Raw genomic sequence first — 16,201 nt, 5'->3', positions numbered from 1 at the left:
GTTGCTCAAGGGTATATCCAATCTGTTGCACAAATAGGTTGGATATACCCCCCAGCCTGTTGCTTGAGCAACAGGTTGGGGTCACCCCAACCGACGCCTGTTGATGGATATATCCCCCAACCTGTTGCTTGAGCAACAGGTTGGGGGGGTATATCCAACCTATTGCACAAATCAAGAAAATTCCTTGATTTTTGCAATAGGTTGAGTGCACCATTAACGTATTCCACTTGCAATAGTTTGGGGGATATATCAAACCTATTGCACAAATTGAAAAAAATCATTAAAATTTGATTGTATTTTAGGGTTAGGGTTCAGGGTTTAGTCTTTAGGGTTAAGGATTTAGGGCTTAAGATTTAAGATTTAGTGTTTAGGGTTTCGTGTTTATGATTATGTTTTTAGGGTTTAGGATTTAGGGTTTAGGGTTTAAAATCTAGGGTTTAGGGTTTAGGATTTAGCATTTAGGGTTTATGATTATTGTTTTAGGGTTTAGGATTTAGGATTTAGGTTTTAGGTTTTAGGGTTTAGTATATAAGATCATGAGCTTAGAGTCTAGAATCTAGGGTTTAGAATTGAAAATTAGGTTTTAGAATTTAAGTTATAGGGGTTAGGGTTTAAGGTTTAGGGATTATAACTGTTATATAAGTTTAAGAGCTTAGATTGTATAACCTAAGATTTAGGGAACTTTAGGATTTAAGATTTAGGGTGTAAGATCTAAGGTATATAGACTATATAAAATATGCATTCCAAAGTATTTAGATATATATAGACTATATGTTATATGCTTTCCAAAGTGTTTTGTTTATAGGTACGATCCTTTGCAAAGGCTTTACTTTAAGTAAGTATAAGTCTACCTAGTTAAAGTATCCTACTGATTAGGAACAAGCACATAGGCTAAAAGCACACCGATTCATATTTTCTTACATTCATGCTGCATGGTGTATCAGAAGGTATGATCCTTTGCAAAGGCTTTACTTTAAGTAATTATAAGTCTACCTAGTCAAAGTATCCTACTGATTAGGGACAAGTACATAGGCTTAAAGCACACCGATTCATATTTTCTTACATTCATGCTACATGGTGTATCAGAAGAAATGAAAAAGTATGTGATAAGAAATATTCAGAAGAAATATGTATTCCATATCATGGATGCCATGGATATCTGGTGGTTGCTAAAGTAAAAAATTGATATGGATGCAATGATACTATAGTTTTTTGCAGAGCCTTAAACTTTGTTTAAGGTTTTTGCAAAGTATTACACATAGTAATATAGATAAGTAAGTATGCTAAACCTCTTCTAGATTCTATGGTTTTAAATACCTACCTTACAAATACATTATCTAATTTTTCATTCTTCGACTAACTAACAAGTATTATACACATGGAAGAAAAGCATACATGCTAAAAGTAAGTGTGTAAAATTTAATATTTTCTTATTTTTTAAATTAATTAAAGTCTTTGATTTACTACTTTTTAAAATTGAAAGGCTATTAGAATATAATCTACATAATTTTAAATGTTATTAATGTATAATATTAATAATTTATATATTTATTTAAATTTATATAATAATTAATTTATATTTGTATTAGTTTTTAAGTTAATAATGTATAGAATAGCAATATATTCACTAATTCTTCATTGTTTTAAGAATAAGTATTATATAAAGCACATATGCTAGAAGACGTCCCTTTCAAGTTATATTTTTTTAATTAATGTATTTATATAATTATTATATAATATTTATATTAATTTATAGATTAATAATAATATATATTTTTAGCAAAATTGTATTTTAACATTAGTTAATTAAAATTTATTATATTATGGAGTAAAAATATTATAAATGGATTTCTTATATTAATAAAGTATCGTGAGAAGAGTTTTTTGAAAAGATTTATGATTAAATTTTGTTTTGAAGTTGTTGCGTACGTAATAGGTAGGGAGGTTTGAGTGGTTTTGAAGTTGAGAGAGAAATTTGTAATAAAGTGTCATGAGAAGAGTTTTTTGGAGAGATTTATGATTAAATTTTGTTTTAAAGTTGTTGCGTACGCAATAGGTAGGGAGGTTTGAGTGGTTTTGAGGTTGAGAGAGAAATGTGTAATAGATTGTTTTTTTTTTTAAAGGAGTTTTTTGGAGAGATTTATGATTAAATTTTGTTTTAAAGTTATTGCGTTCGCAATAGGTAGGGAGGTTTGAGTGGGGTTTTGAGGTTGAGAGAGAAATTTGTAATGGATTGTTTTTTTTTTGTTGAGGAGTTTTTTGGAGAGATTTATGATTAAATTTTGTTTTGAAGTTGTTGCGTACGCAATAGGTAAGGTTTGAGTGGTTTTGAGGTTGAGAGAGAAATTTATAATAGATTGTTTTTTTTGTTGAGGAGTTTTTTTGAGAGATTTATGATTAAATTTTGTTTTGAAGTTGTTGCGTACACAATAGGTAGGGAGGTTTGAGTGGTTTTGAGGTTGAGAGAGAAATTTGTAATAGATTTTTTTTTTTTGGAAAAATTGTTGCGTGCCCAATAGGCTAGGAGAGAAATTTTTGAAAATAGGTTGTGAGAGTTTGAGGTAAAGAGGAAATTTTATGGGAAAAAAGATTTAATGCAAAAATGGTTTTTTGAAGTTGTTGCGTACACACAAGTTTTTGAGAAAAGAATCGGATTTGAAAAAAAATTCAAATTTACAAAAACTTGATTCTTAGAAGTTCTTGCATACGCAATAGGTTAGAAATGAACTCACCTCTTGCAACATTTTGAAAATTTTTGAGAATCCTGTAACAAGTTGATGAGAGGAGAGAAGCGTGGAGTGTAAAAGAATGATCTTTGAATGAAAGAGAGAATGAAGAATGTTCTACTTATAGTGAACCTAAAAGAACTTAAAAAACCTAAAAAACTAAAAAAAGCTGCCTTGACCTAAAAGCTACCCATTTCCTATAAAACTCTACTTCTCCTCATTCTCTCTCACAACTTTCCTGGAGCTCCACCACCTCCTCACCCAAGTACTCCCTCCCTCCCTCTCGTCCCTCCCCTCCTGCTTCCCATCCCCTCTCCTCCCGCTTCCTCTCTCCCCTCCCTTCCCCTCTCCTCCCTCCCCTCCCTTGCCCTCCCCTCCCCCTCCCTTCCCCTCTCCTCCCCCTTCTTCTCCCGCTTCCTCTCTCCCCCTACCTTCCCCTCTCTTCCCGCTTCTCCCCTCCCTCCTCCGGCTTCCTCTCCTCCCCTCCCACTCCCTTCCCCTCTCCTCCCCCTTCCCCTTCCCCTCTCCTCCCTGCCCTCCCTTCCCCTCCCCTTCCCCACCTCCCCCTCCCCGTCGACCCCTCCCTTCCCCTCCTCTCCCTCCCCCTCCCCCTCCCTGCCGGCCCCTCCCTTCCCCGCCCCCCCTCCCTGCCGGCCCCTCCCTCCCCGCCGTCCTTCCCTTCCCCTCCCCCTCCCCCTCCCCGCGGCCCCTCCCTCCCCTTCCTCGCCGTCCCTCCCTTCCCCTCCCCTCCCCCTCCCCACCAGCGAAGGGGAAGGGGAAGGGGGAGGGGGAGGGGCACGGGGAAGGGGAAGGGGGAGGGGCATGGGGGAGGGGCAGGGGAGGGGAAGGGGAAGGGGCGGGGGAGGGGAAGGGGGAGGGGCACAGGGAAGGGGAAGGGGGAGGGGCGCGGGAAGGGGCGGGGGAGGGGAAGGGGGAGGGGTGCGGGGAAGGGAAGGGGGAGGGGCGCGGGGAAGGGGCAGGGGAGGGGAAGGGGGAGGGGTGTAGGGAGGGGAAGGGGGAGGGGTGCGGGGAAGGGGCGGGGGCGGGGGAGGGGAAGGGGGAGGGACACAGGGAAGGGACGAGGGAGGGGGAGGGGGAGGGGCACGGGGAAGGGGCGAGGGAGGGGGACGGGGAGGGGCTCGGGGAAGGGGGAGGGGAGGCAGGGGAGGGGGAGGGCACAGGGAGGGGAGGCGGGGAGGGGGAGGGCGCGGGGAGGGGGGGTTACCCCCCCACCTGTTGCGCATGCAACAAGTGGGCGCGGGGAAGGGGTGGGGGAGGGGGAGGGAGAGGGGTACGGGGAAGGGGGAGGGCATGGGGAGGGGGGGTTAACCCCCCCCACCTGTTGCACACGCAACAGGTGGGTGGGGGGGGGGAAATCCCCCCCCCACCTGTTGTGTGTTTCCCCCCCCCACCTGTTGCGCATGCAATAGGTGGGTGGGGGGGGGATTTCCCCCCCACCTGTTGTGCACTGGTGGGTTGGGGGGGCGAGGTGGGGAAGGGGGAGGGGAGGTGGGAGGGTGGGGGGAGGTGGGATGAGAGGAGGGAGGGGGAGGGTTAAAACCCCCCCATGGGGGTAATAATACCCCCATGGGGGGTAAATCCCCCCAGCCTCTCGCCCCCTCCCCGCCCTCCCTTCCTCGCCTCCCCTCCCTCTCGCCCCCTCCCCGCCCTACCTTCCCCGCCTCCCCTCCCCCTTCCCTAGCGGTTAACCCCCCCTGCCTCCTCTCCTCCCGCCCTCCCGTCGCCCCCTCCCCCTTCCCCAATTAACTTAATTTATTTTAAAAAAATAAAAAAAGTTAAAATAAATAAATTTTAAAAAATTAAATTAAATTTTAAATTTAAAAATAAATTAATTAATTAAAATAAAATAATTAAAAAAAGATAAAAAATAAATTAATTTATTTTATTTTAAAAATTAAAAATAAATAAAACTTAAAATAATATTTAATTAGAAATTTATTTAATATTTTGAGTTTGAAAATCATTGTAATTCTCATTTTTTATTTTTGATTGTTTTTCAGAAAACTATGGTTTCCAGTTTTGGTTCCAAGGTGTCTTTCAAATACCTTGAACATGCTTGGTATTTTATGGAGCGCAAATCAAAGTATTTTTTGGTGATCACTGCAGAGAATGTATCAAGCGTGAAATATTCTCCAGAGGCAGGAAGAAATGGTGGCATGGTCTCAAACATCAACATTAAAGAAAACAATTTGATAGAAGTTGTGTGCAAAGGAAAGAATGACGAGGTGGTTTACAAGTTACGAGTTACGCACAAGCACTTCTTGAAGCCCTTACCAGATTCATTTGAGGGATCCCAAGAATTACTTAGTGCCTTAGAAGCATTGAAGAAAATGTGGGATGCATTTCCAAGTGGTGGTGTTGTACCTTCAGCAGCAATAAGTACGCCATCTATAACATGTAACCCTCAGGTACCGCCAATATCTGTGGTGATAACTATGGTAACTCTGACAAGAGTAACTACAATATCTGTGGCAGTAATTACAGTATCTCCAACTGTACCTACACCATCGACTGCTGCAACTACAGGAACAAGAAGGAGTGATCGTGGAGCAGATTCAAGTTCTACAGCTATTCCCAGAAAGAGAGCAAAAATAACTCCTATTCCACGTGCAGATCGTTCAAGTGCAAGTTATTTAAAACCAGGTGAAAAATTGGATAGCGATGAACAGGAGGACCCACAAGAAGATGATACAAGTCTCGAAGACTTTTCTATAAGTGTGGCAGACTTACATCCTCCAGAGGATAAGGGGTACATTTGGGGATTTTCACAATTCAGCGTGGCCAATTGATCGAGCTTTGTTGTTCACAAATCAAAGAAAGCTAGATAAGACATTTGCATGCAAATTGTATGAAGATACGAGGAAAACAAGAACTCCAGTTGCCACTAATATCACTCTTCGTCCTATGGCATTTAAGAGACTTCAAGAAGATGATCCTACATTGCCTGATGTCACATTTCAAAAGCGCATGGACTTTCTTGATGCTTTTGAGATTCTTCGAAGGAGTGACTTTGTTCGTGGAGAGGCTTTGTACCAAAGCCGATATGGGACTGACATCGAGAAGAGATACATGCTGGCAAAGAATAGATTCTTGGAAAGATGCAGGTTTGAGCCCATTGATGGGCAACAATTTTGTGAAGCATGCAGGATCGCCCTTGATGAGGGAAGAAAAGGAAACTTGCCACAGATTGAGTGGATGGAAAAGTTTCAATGGGTCATTTGTCATATATGCATATTTAACGATGACTCGAAGTACATTCTAGAATTAGAAAGGCTGAATTCTGCTCCATTTAGGTTGAAAAAAAGCTCTTCTCTTTCTGAGATCTTGATAAAGGCAAGGGAGTTATGGATGGGCTGTGGAAAGCCACAAACAGTGAAGGGCAAAAGACCTACATCTGAGTACATGGCAAAGAGGACTCGGTTCTATAGATGCTTAAAAAGTGTTATAAGCAATATGCAAGGCATACCAAGTAATAAGGTTGAGGCAAAGGATTTGAACACCGCCGTTGCAAGATACAGGGATGTTACTTGCATTGTCTTCCATGAGGACTCAGTGTTTCAGAGAATGGTGGATGTTTGCCAAGCATATGAAACAGGGAAGATATCCTTTGAGGCACCAGAGCACACTGCAACTCAGAGGAAAGAAATAAAGAAACCGATGTCTATTGTTTGGTGGAGAGCATTAAGGTTTGTTCGTTTAGATAATGGTTCTCCATTCACCTTCTCCTATGATATCCTGCTATCAGAGAATGATACAAAATTTGCACACATCAATGGCATTGATATAGAGCATTTCATAACAATGAGCGGTCATGCTTGGGAGAAGCCATGCATATTTTTCATAGATGAATTGCAAGACCTTGCAGTGTCACGGATAGTTGAACTTGTGCGGTTTATCGTAGAAGGTCCTATGGCAGATAAGAAAAGATCAACGTTGGTCCTGTTCGTGACAGAATCACAAAGGGATGCCTTGTATACGAGTTTGACATATGCATTTGGGTATTTACTTTCAAAAGTATACCATGGTATAGTCCTACGTAATCATATGACTGTCTTGGAAGGCACTGCCATTCAAGTCTTGCAGCCTTTCTTGATGTGCTTCTTATCTAGGGGTGGTGGCAATCTAATCAAAATTCCTTTAAGGACTCTCAAGCTTCATTACTTTGAGGACAATAAGGTTAAGCTTGATGCAGCAATGGTGGATTACAGAAAGTCGATGGATCCTGATGTGATACTAGAGATGACAAAGAATTTACTGAATGATGGGTGGGAAGTAGCATTGTATCGAATGGGTTTTGCTGCTGAGAAATCGCTACGCCAAGGTAGAAATGTAAATGTCATTGATACCCCCCATCAAATTGAGTTCTTTGACACATATTATAGTTGCACTACCTTCTTTGAAGAGGAAAATGTCAAAGAAGAGGGTAGTGAGAAAAATGTCGAAGACGAGGGTAGTGAGTCTAAGGGTGATGATTCTAGCTCAGGTGATGATGAGGATGAAAGCTTTGCATCCGATGACCTATGCCAAAAAGAAATCTGCACAAAGAATAAGGGTGATCAATTGTCAACTAGAGTCAAGGATGTTCCACTCATCATATGGGAAGGCTCACGGCAACAAGAAGTAGTAGTACAGCACCTCATAGGAAAAGGTAAGGCTAAATAGGTGGAAGCACTTCCCTTGAAATTAAAAGTGAGGAAGGCACCCTTGATCTTGGGTGAAGGACATGCAAGTGGATCAAGCAAGGAAGCCTTACTCAAAGAAGGTATGGACCAGGCAAAGCATGACCAGGAGGAGTTACCAGGAGGCATAGATGGTTTTCAACCATGACTTACAGACTCCAGAGCAGCCTACTAGTCAGGAACCTAGTAGCCAGGTCCCTACTCACCAAGAACTTGGTCATGAGACTCTAGAGCAGCCTACTAGTCAGGTGCTTGGAACTGAAGAGCAAAGTACTGAGGACCTTGCTACTGAGACTCCAGTCTTAGAGCAGCCTATTAGTCAGGACCCTGGTAGTCAAGGGCCTGGCATTGAGGACATTGGTACTGAGTAACATGATGGCTAACGGCTTTGTAATCACAAGTTTTGAACTTCTATGTAAAGCGAATATCTAATAAAAAGTTTACTACTTTTTTTATTTCTTTACTCTCATTATTGTGTATAAAGATTGTTTATGAGGTCCATTTTATACTTAATGGTGTATTTTAAACTTTATGTTAAATGTATTTTTACAGTTAAGGGTGTTTTTTAATACCAAGTGAGGTGTATATGTACACCACTTACACATAAAAGGATTTATCCACACTACCTTTCTAAGGGGTTTATGTACACCACCTTTCTAAAAGAAATGATCATAAAGGTGTGTGCACACCACTTATACATAAAGGTGTTTATTTACACCACCTTTCTAAGAGAATTGGTCATCTATTATTGGTCATCTATTGATGTTCTTAGGTGATAGTAGCTCAATTCACAAGAAGTTATGAAGATATTTATGTAGACCACCTTTGTAAGAGATTTTTGTGAAGTTATGAAGATGTTTATGTAGACCACCTTTGTAAGAGATTTGGTTATGCATTGATGTTCTTAGTACTTAATCAGCAAATCTTTTGTTTTGAGTTGTCAAATCGAGTTCAAAAAACAACATTACTAGTATATTCAAAAATTTTGGACTGTTTTTTAGTCCATTTCTCAAATTGGACTTTACACAAGTCCAAAAATTTTGAATAGTGTGTTTTTAGTTTCTTCCATACATGTACATACCATAATCATATTAGATAAGTATTTTTGAACCCCCTCCTATTTTAAAATGGTATGTAAGTCCATGAAATTAGAAACTTCCCTTCATTAACAAGCCAACTATGAGGGTTAGATAAACCATGAAGCCACAAGATAATTTGATCCCAGGGATTGGATTTGAATGTACTCATAGACAAACCCAATATAAATTTGTTAGCAACTACATGTATGTTTGCAACCTAATCCAATCTAGTCATGATTATCATATGTGGCTACATGCTAATCCCACCCCCAAGATTGGTAGCAATTGATTAAATGCAAATCCAATACCAAGGATTGGATTTGCTTATTTGTGTACTCAATTCTAATTCTAAAGATCCAGGCTATAGGATATGTTAAATGTTGATATAAAATTTAGAGCATAGGCAAGGAAATCCCATCCTTCAAATTAATTTTCATGCAATCACATGTTAATCGAGCTTGTCCACTCAATTTTGATCTTAGGGAGCGGATTTTCTTATTGACCTACCCTCAAGATCACAATGTATATTTTTTTGGCTTGAGTTTTCTTTTAATTGTTTTCTTTTGATGGAGATTTTAGTATTTTAGGTTACCTAGCTCTTTTGGGATTTTCCCCTATTCCTTGCCTTTTGTGCATTAAATCCCTATTACATCCTACACTTTTCTCTCCAAAAATCATGTTTTTTATTTCAAATTCATTGATATTGCAGATCCATGAAGTAGAAGATTATCGATTAGAGAAGAAAATAAGAGACAATCTAAGTTCTAGGATCCTCCTCTTCCTCTCCAAAAATCACCTCAATGAAGCACCCAAAGAAATTAAGGACAAAGTCCACCATCAACAGAGGTGGCCTTCACTAAAAAGATGAGGAATTTTTCAAATGGTTAAGATAGTGAGAGAGTAGTAGTATTATGACTCGTGAGGAGGATAGCTCACACGTCTTCTTCACTAGAATGAGAAGGAAATAATACTCTTCCCAAGAAAATCATCATCATTGAGAGGTACTATGAGATCCAAGCTTCTCCTCCCAAGCATATTGTCATCAATGAGAGGAAGTATGATCTCCAAGCCGATCGGCGGCCCCCTACCAAGGCTCACTTGCTACATGCTTCCATAGGGAATAACCACAAAGGACGTAAAAAATGTATCTCCTTCCATCAAGGAGAAGAAAAGAAGAGGTCTCAATGTGTAGGAATGGAGACACCAAAGAAGAAGGCCAAATCTAGCCAAAGGGAGGTGCAAGTGGTAGTTCAGTAGAATAGTGATGATGATGAGGGCAAGAAGGTTAATGAGGAGAGTAGTGATGAGGATGAGGACAAGGATGTTGGTCCTCCAAGTGATGAGGATGAGGGTGAGAAGGATAACAAGAAGGATGAGGATGAGGATACAATGTGCAAAGGAGTGATGAGGATAAGGATAAGAAGGTCGTTGGTCCAATTGGGGTTGCTCAGATTGTAGACACAATAGAATTCCCTCAATGAGAAAATGAGGTCATAGAGGCTTGTGGATGTGTGAACTTAAAACCTGCTGATGATGAGAAGCTACACGAGCTCCCTATTGACCCTACTAATACTAAATTCCAACCACTAGAACGTAGGATCCACATCCACTTTGTGTGGAAACTAGAGGGCCAAAATGAAAACAAATCATTTTTAAAAAAAAAGGCCCTTCCATCTCATTGTTGATTTGTCTTACAAAGAGTAGTTTTTACTTTTTGAGGATAAGCCTTATGATTTTTTAATCATTGGGTTTGCCAAAGTGCAAAGGCAAGGAGGAAATTATGTATAGAGTATCTATGCACTTCAAAATAAGGGATTGTGAATAATATATAGGTCTTATAAAGAAAGAGGCTACTCTACTAGCATGGGACCATAACAGTGACAGTGACAAATGACTTGACACGGTATGTCATTTATCCAAACAACCAATTTTTTTCATTATAGCTACCTTGATTTCATGAGGTAGAATGACAAGTCATATCTTGTCATGACTTTAGGATCCAATGCTATGGAGAGACTAGCTTTGTTTTTTGTAAAACTAGTCTTCATACGCCTTATGGAAATAAGATCAAATTTTCCTATCATGACTTTAGGATCCAATACTATAGAGAGATTAGCCTTGTTTTTGTAAAAAGTAAGCCTTCATATGCCTTATGGAAACAATATCATTTTTTATTGGAATCCAAATTTGGGCTAACTTGTGATATGTAGGATGACATTGCTTGCATGTTGGAGGGTGGCAAAATTAAAGGTCAAAGATAGACGCACATAAAGAATTATCCAAACAACTTTTTGAAACGAAAGAGATAGAGGTTAGATGTGGTTCTTCAGACCTTGTTAGATGAAATGAAGATTGTCTCATGGAGGTTATTATAGGGGATCAAAGGTGAAAAAATAATTTTGTTTGCATAATCTTGGGGGAAGGTAAAATAGTGCATCTTAGACAAAAGGCCACAACAGTTTGATGAGTTCATTCCATTAAACGAGCCATTTCTTCAGCAGCCTTCCTTGCTTAGTGTTCACCTACCCACACCAGCAGCTTCTGCCATCAGCTCTCAATTCCTGAAGGAAATGAGTGTTCACTGCTTTGGAGCATCATCTAGATCTGACACCAACCACACTACAGCACCTAGTGTGATTGCAATACTTGGAATAGTCTACCCATTCTCTGCCCGATGATTTGACAGTGATTGCCTGATGATTTGACAGTGACTTGACAGTCATGGACAGTAGATTAAGCATATTACTGGCATTACTGGAATGCAGAGAATATGACAGGGCTTAGCTCTAATGGAGAGAGATCCTTATTCGCATCCCATGCAGTGTCGCTTTTTCTATGTTCCAAATCCCTTTTATTTTATGTTTTAGACGTATATGGAAATGAAACCTATTATTCTGATTAATTTCAATGTTAATTAAAAAAATCTTTAGAAACATGCTTCCACTAAAGCAGGACTCTCAGAGGTATTAGAGCTTGCTTTTCTCCAGTAATTTATTTGATTGGCCTTGGAGGTAATACCCTTAGCTCAGCTTAGGAGTGCATGTGCAGTGAATGTGAAAAAAAGAGTGAGAATTTATGTTTTTCCCATTCAAAGAAATGGTAGACATACAGAGCCGCGGTGCTAGAGGTTCAAAGAGACCATCTCTTGCCCTTTCGAAGCCTCTGCACACGATGAGGAAGAAGACACCTAGTTTGTGGGTAGGATGTAGCCAGTTGATTTAGCCGTAGAGGAGAAGCGCCTGAAGGAAGGAGTCATAGAGAAGAGTCTTCATAGATGTAAGAGATAGTTGAATTATTTCAGCTCTTTGATTCCTTCAAGATTGAGATTGACTTGGATTGAGAGTATGTTACAAGATGGTGTACAGGATTTTTTCTTAAGAGGATGAGCTCATGGATCACTGATCAGGAATGAAAGAATAAAGGTTCCATAGTTCCCAAAAAGGTGAAACTTCATGGGAAAATACATAAATTGATGCCATTTGAGGATTCTGATTCTTCATTTGATCTTGATAACCATTACAATGATGTAGACCACATTGAGGATTCTTCATTGGATCTTGATGACCATTTCAATGACCAAGCAGCGCTCAGCAAGTTGGGAGAGAAGGATCAAGCATAACTGTGATCACAGTAATGGCATTATGGCATCAGGCGCTTACATCTCAAGGTAGCTTTATCGCTATTTTTCTTTACAAGTTGCTTAGAAATAGATGTGTGTTTGCTTTGTTGCTTGTTGCATGCTTGAGCCCTTGTGTCTCCTTGCTTCGACCTTCTTGGCTTGCTCCCTTTAAACTGAATTTGGAAATTGATCATAACATCGCATCCACAAAAAGCGCCACAAAAGTCTCCAATTCTGTCCATAAATCAAACCACCTTGTTTTTAGCAACACGTCATGGTCTTACAAAAGCAACTGCCCAAACCATGATCCACCTCACTTTCAAGTATGCCTCATCATTACAGCATTAACATTTTGAATAAGAGGGGTGCTGGCTAATTTAATGCAATAGCATCACCAATACTCTCCACAAGTACAAGATCCTTCTCTGAAAAGATGAAGGCGGTTTGCATCTCTGAAAAGAATAGTCCGCTGCTCTATCTTTGATATAAGTGTAGCAGCAACATGACAGTCATCACAAACACGGAGATTTTTGACAATGCGTACTGGTGTTGGCTTGGGTGTATTGAGTAGGGCACACACAATAGCCAGCTTCTCGCTGTGCCCACATAACCCATTTTTCTTTGTATCATCAGATATGTCCTGTGGCAGACGAGGCAAATCTAGGACATACCCTTCCTCCTGCATTGTGAGGGAAAGGGCTTCTAGCTTTGCATATATATCTTTGCTTTGGGGATGCGTCATTCCCCCCACCACAAAGATATGCAGGATTCCATCAGCTTCAGTCCAACTCTGTTCTAGCTTCTTCTGTGCTTGTCCTTTTACTCTCATTGCCTCCACCTTCTTCTCATCATCCTGCATGTGCGAATCTGCATAGATGTTGGACATCAAGACATAAGCAGCAGCATCCTTTTCGTCCAATTGTACTGCATGTTCAAAGGCTTGTCTTCCCAACTCCACATTACCCCACTTTCGACAAGCACTCAACACAGTAAGCCACACCGCAAGATTAGGTTCGAAAGGCATCCTCTCCACCATCGCCACGGCCTTATCTAATTGGCCTGCACGGCCAAGGATGTCAAGAAGGCAAGTGTAGTGCTCAATAGAGGGAGTGACGCCATTGTCTTTGCTCATTGCCTCAAACAACTTTTGGCCCTTATCCACTAAACCTGCATGACTGCATGCAGTAAGAACACTAAGAAATGTGACCCCGTCTGGCTTTATGCCTTCCCCTGTCATTCTCTCAAGCATATGGAAAACAATCTCACTTTGTCCTAGCTGTGCATATCCTGCGATCAATGCGGTCCATGAGACTACATTCGGAGACACACCCTCCAGTTGCATCTGTTGGAAACAGTGCAGTGCTTCTTCATCAAGCCCATGTTGGGCATACCCTGCAATTAGTGCAGTCCATGAGACTACATCTCGAACCTGAAGCTTGTCAAAAGCTTCTTGTGCTTTTACAAGAGAGCCACATTTGGCATACATATCGACCAAGCTGTTGCCAACACAAGGATCTCTTTCCAGCCCATTTCTGACAATATCAGCATGTATTTGGCGGCCCTTGTCTATGGCTCTTATGCTGGCACAAGCTTTCAAGATGCAAGCAAAAGTCACATCATTCGGAGACACACCCTTCAGAAGCATCTGTTGGAAACAGTCTAGCGCTTCCTCACCAAGTCCATGTTCAGCATATCCAGCGATAAGCGCAGTCCATGGGACTACATCTGGAACGGGAAGCATGTCCAACGCTTCCCATGCTCTTGCAATTGCACCACATTTTGCATATGTATCGACCAAGGTGTTGCCGACACAAGGATCTCTTTCCAACCCCTTTCTGGCAATCTCTGCATGTATTTTGCAGAACTTATCAATGGCTCCTAGGTTGCCACAGGCTTTCAAGCTGCAAACAAATGTGACATCATCTGGAGATACCCCCTCCAGTTGCATCTGTTCAAAACAGTTCAGCGCTTCCTCACCAAGACCGTGTTCAACATATCCCACGATTAGCACATTCCAAGTCACTACACCTTGCTCTGGAAGCTTGTCAAACACTTCCCGTGCTTTCGCAAGTAAGCCACATTTGGCGTACAAATCGACCAATGTATTGCCAATACAAGGATCTTTTTCCAAGCCCTTTCTAGCAATTTCAACATAGATCTCTCGGCCCTTGTCTATGGCTCCTACACTACCACAAGCTTTCAAGCTGCAAATAAATGTGACAGCATCCGGGGAGACACCCTCCAGATGCATCTGTTTGAAACAATCTAGCGCTTCCTCACCAAGCCCGTGTTGCACATACCCAGAAATAAGTGCATTCCATGACACTGAATCTCGGATTGGAAGCTTGTCAAACATCTCTCGTGCTTTTGCAAGCAAGCCACACTTGGCATACATATCAACCAAAGTGCTGCCAAGAAAAGGATCTCTTTCCAAGCCCTTTTTGGTAATCTCTATGTGTATTTCTTGCCCCTTCTCTACCGCTCCTATGCCACCACAAGCTTTCAAGGCACAAACGAACGTGATTACATCCGGAGAGATACCCTCCAGATGCATCTGTTCGAGACACTTCAGTGCTTCCTCACCAAGCCCATGTTGGGCATAACCTGCGATTAGTGCATTCCAAGAGACCACATCTCGAACTTGAAGCTTGTCAAACACTTCCCGTGATTTAGCAAGCAAGCCACATTTGGCATACATATCAACCAGGCTGTTGCCAACAAAAGGACTACTGTCCAAACCCGATCTGGCAATCTCGGTGTGTAATTCCCAGCCTTTTTCCACATCCTTCAGCCTAGCACAAGCCTTTATAAGGGCCACAAAAGTATACTTGCTAGGATGTATGCAATCCTCTTCCATTTTATGGTACAGATTGAGGACCTGTTGTGATTCTCCGCATTCAATATGACCCATCATGAGTGAAGTCCAAGAGTACTCGTTAGGATCATCCAAGCTGTTAAAAACCTTCAGAGCATCGCCCATGCTTCCACAGTCTACCAACATTGGGACAAGGTAGTTGCCAAGAGACCTATGAGCTTCCAGACCATGTTTGCACACGTAGGCATGCAAGCGCTTACCATATTCTCGATTATTGTGTTTTCTGCACTTCTGCAAGATGCCTATAAGGTTCTCAACCAAAGGCAACTCAGGCATCCGTTCTAAAGAAGTCAGTGCCTTCTCTAAGCTCATCGTTTCCCAGCCATTGTTCTCTTGCACTTCTTGTACTTTAGATGCCTTCACCTGTACGCCGACCCTGAAGCTAGCGTTGCAATTGCTGTCATTCTTCACAAAGCCACGGTCTTCAGAATTTGACCGGGCCTGACCAGATACTTTAGCTCCATGCATTCCCCCGCCTCCGGACTCCATTTTGTCGAGCATATCTTTACTCCAACCTGGATTGTTCAAGCCGTCTATCCATAATGAATCCGTGGTGATTTTATGCTTGAAATCTGGAGCCTTTGGATTAGCCTGTTAAAACTCAGAACAGACTCGTCACACTGGCCGATATGTCCGAGCCTTTCTAGCTTTTACCTGTGCAAATAATTTTGACGCGCACTTACTTTGCTCTTTCGGTTGTCCAACCACAGAGAAGGATCCGTGAGATACTCGTTCCATGATTGCTCCGTCACTAAACAATCTGCAAAGCATGATCACAATGACAACCAAGTGGAGCTCTGCCGTGCGTACCTGCACTCGAAATTTCTTCCACAACAGGTTTGAGGAGCGGGAAAGTTGCATTCCGGCGGATTATCGCGCCAGTGACTCCTTGGTTGCCCCTCCATGAAGCGTCTGGCGAAGCCATAGCCGTATGAGAAGTCATTGTTTCCTAGGCCTCGCATTTCATTACTCGTGTCATCTCTAGAAAGCTTTCAAACAGAGGTTTTTGGCTGCCTGCCCCCATAGTAGCGTAGGTGGCATTGTTGATTTGGGGGGTAAAAGTCAAAGTATTCATGTTCTTTCTTGGAATGTAGGAGACTGAAATAGAAAAGCATGCTTGAGGGTGATCCGCAAGTGGTACTCCTCCAGGAGTCAAAAAAGTGGTCAAGATGATAGCTGGCCTTTCATTAGTAATCTTTTGC

The 16,201-nt window shown here is 41.6% G+C and overlaps 1 pseudogene across 2 annotated transcripts; it reads right to left on the bottom strand.

The window, feature by feature from the left end:
* Positions 1–11,857: 11,857 nt before the first annotated feature.
* On the bottom strand, positions 11,858–15,966 carry LOC147903333 (pentatricopeptide repeat-containing protein At3g03580 pseudogene; annotated as a pseudogene). Of its 2 annotated transcripts, none has more exons than XR_015540820.1 (2): positions 15,683–15,966; positions 11,858–15,590 (listed from the first exon to the last, which is right to left on the bottom strand). The product of XR_015540820.1 is annotated as a pentatricopeptide repeat-containing protein At3g03580 pseudogene, transcript variant X2 (transcript). The 2 variants fall into 2 exon arrangements; XR_015540819.1 differs by having other exon boundaries at positions 11,858–15,688; positions 15,810–15,966.
* Positions 15,967–16,201: the final 235 nt, after the last annotated feature.

This window comes from Dipteris shenzhenensis, chromosome 3, assembly GCF_047967505.1.
Source record: "Dipteris shenzhenensis isolate YYH24624 ecotype China chromosome 3, Dip_SZ_1.0, whole genome shotgun sequence".
Lineage (NCBI taxonomy): Eukaryota > Viridiplantae > Streptophyta > Polypodiopsida > Gleicheniales > Dipteridaceae > Dipteris > Dipteris shenzhenensis.
The sequence above is the reverse complement of the archived record's forward strand: the minus strand, read 5'-3'. Positions and strand labels throughout refer to the sequence as shown.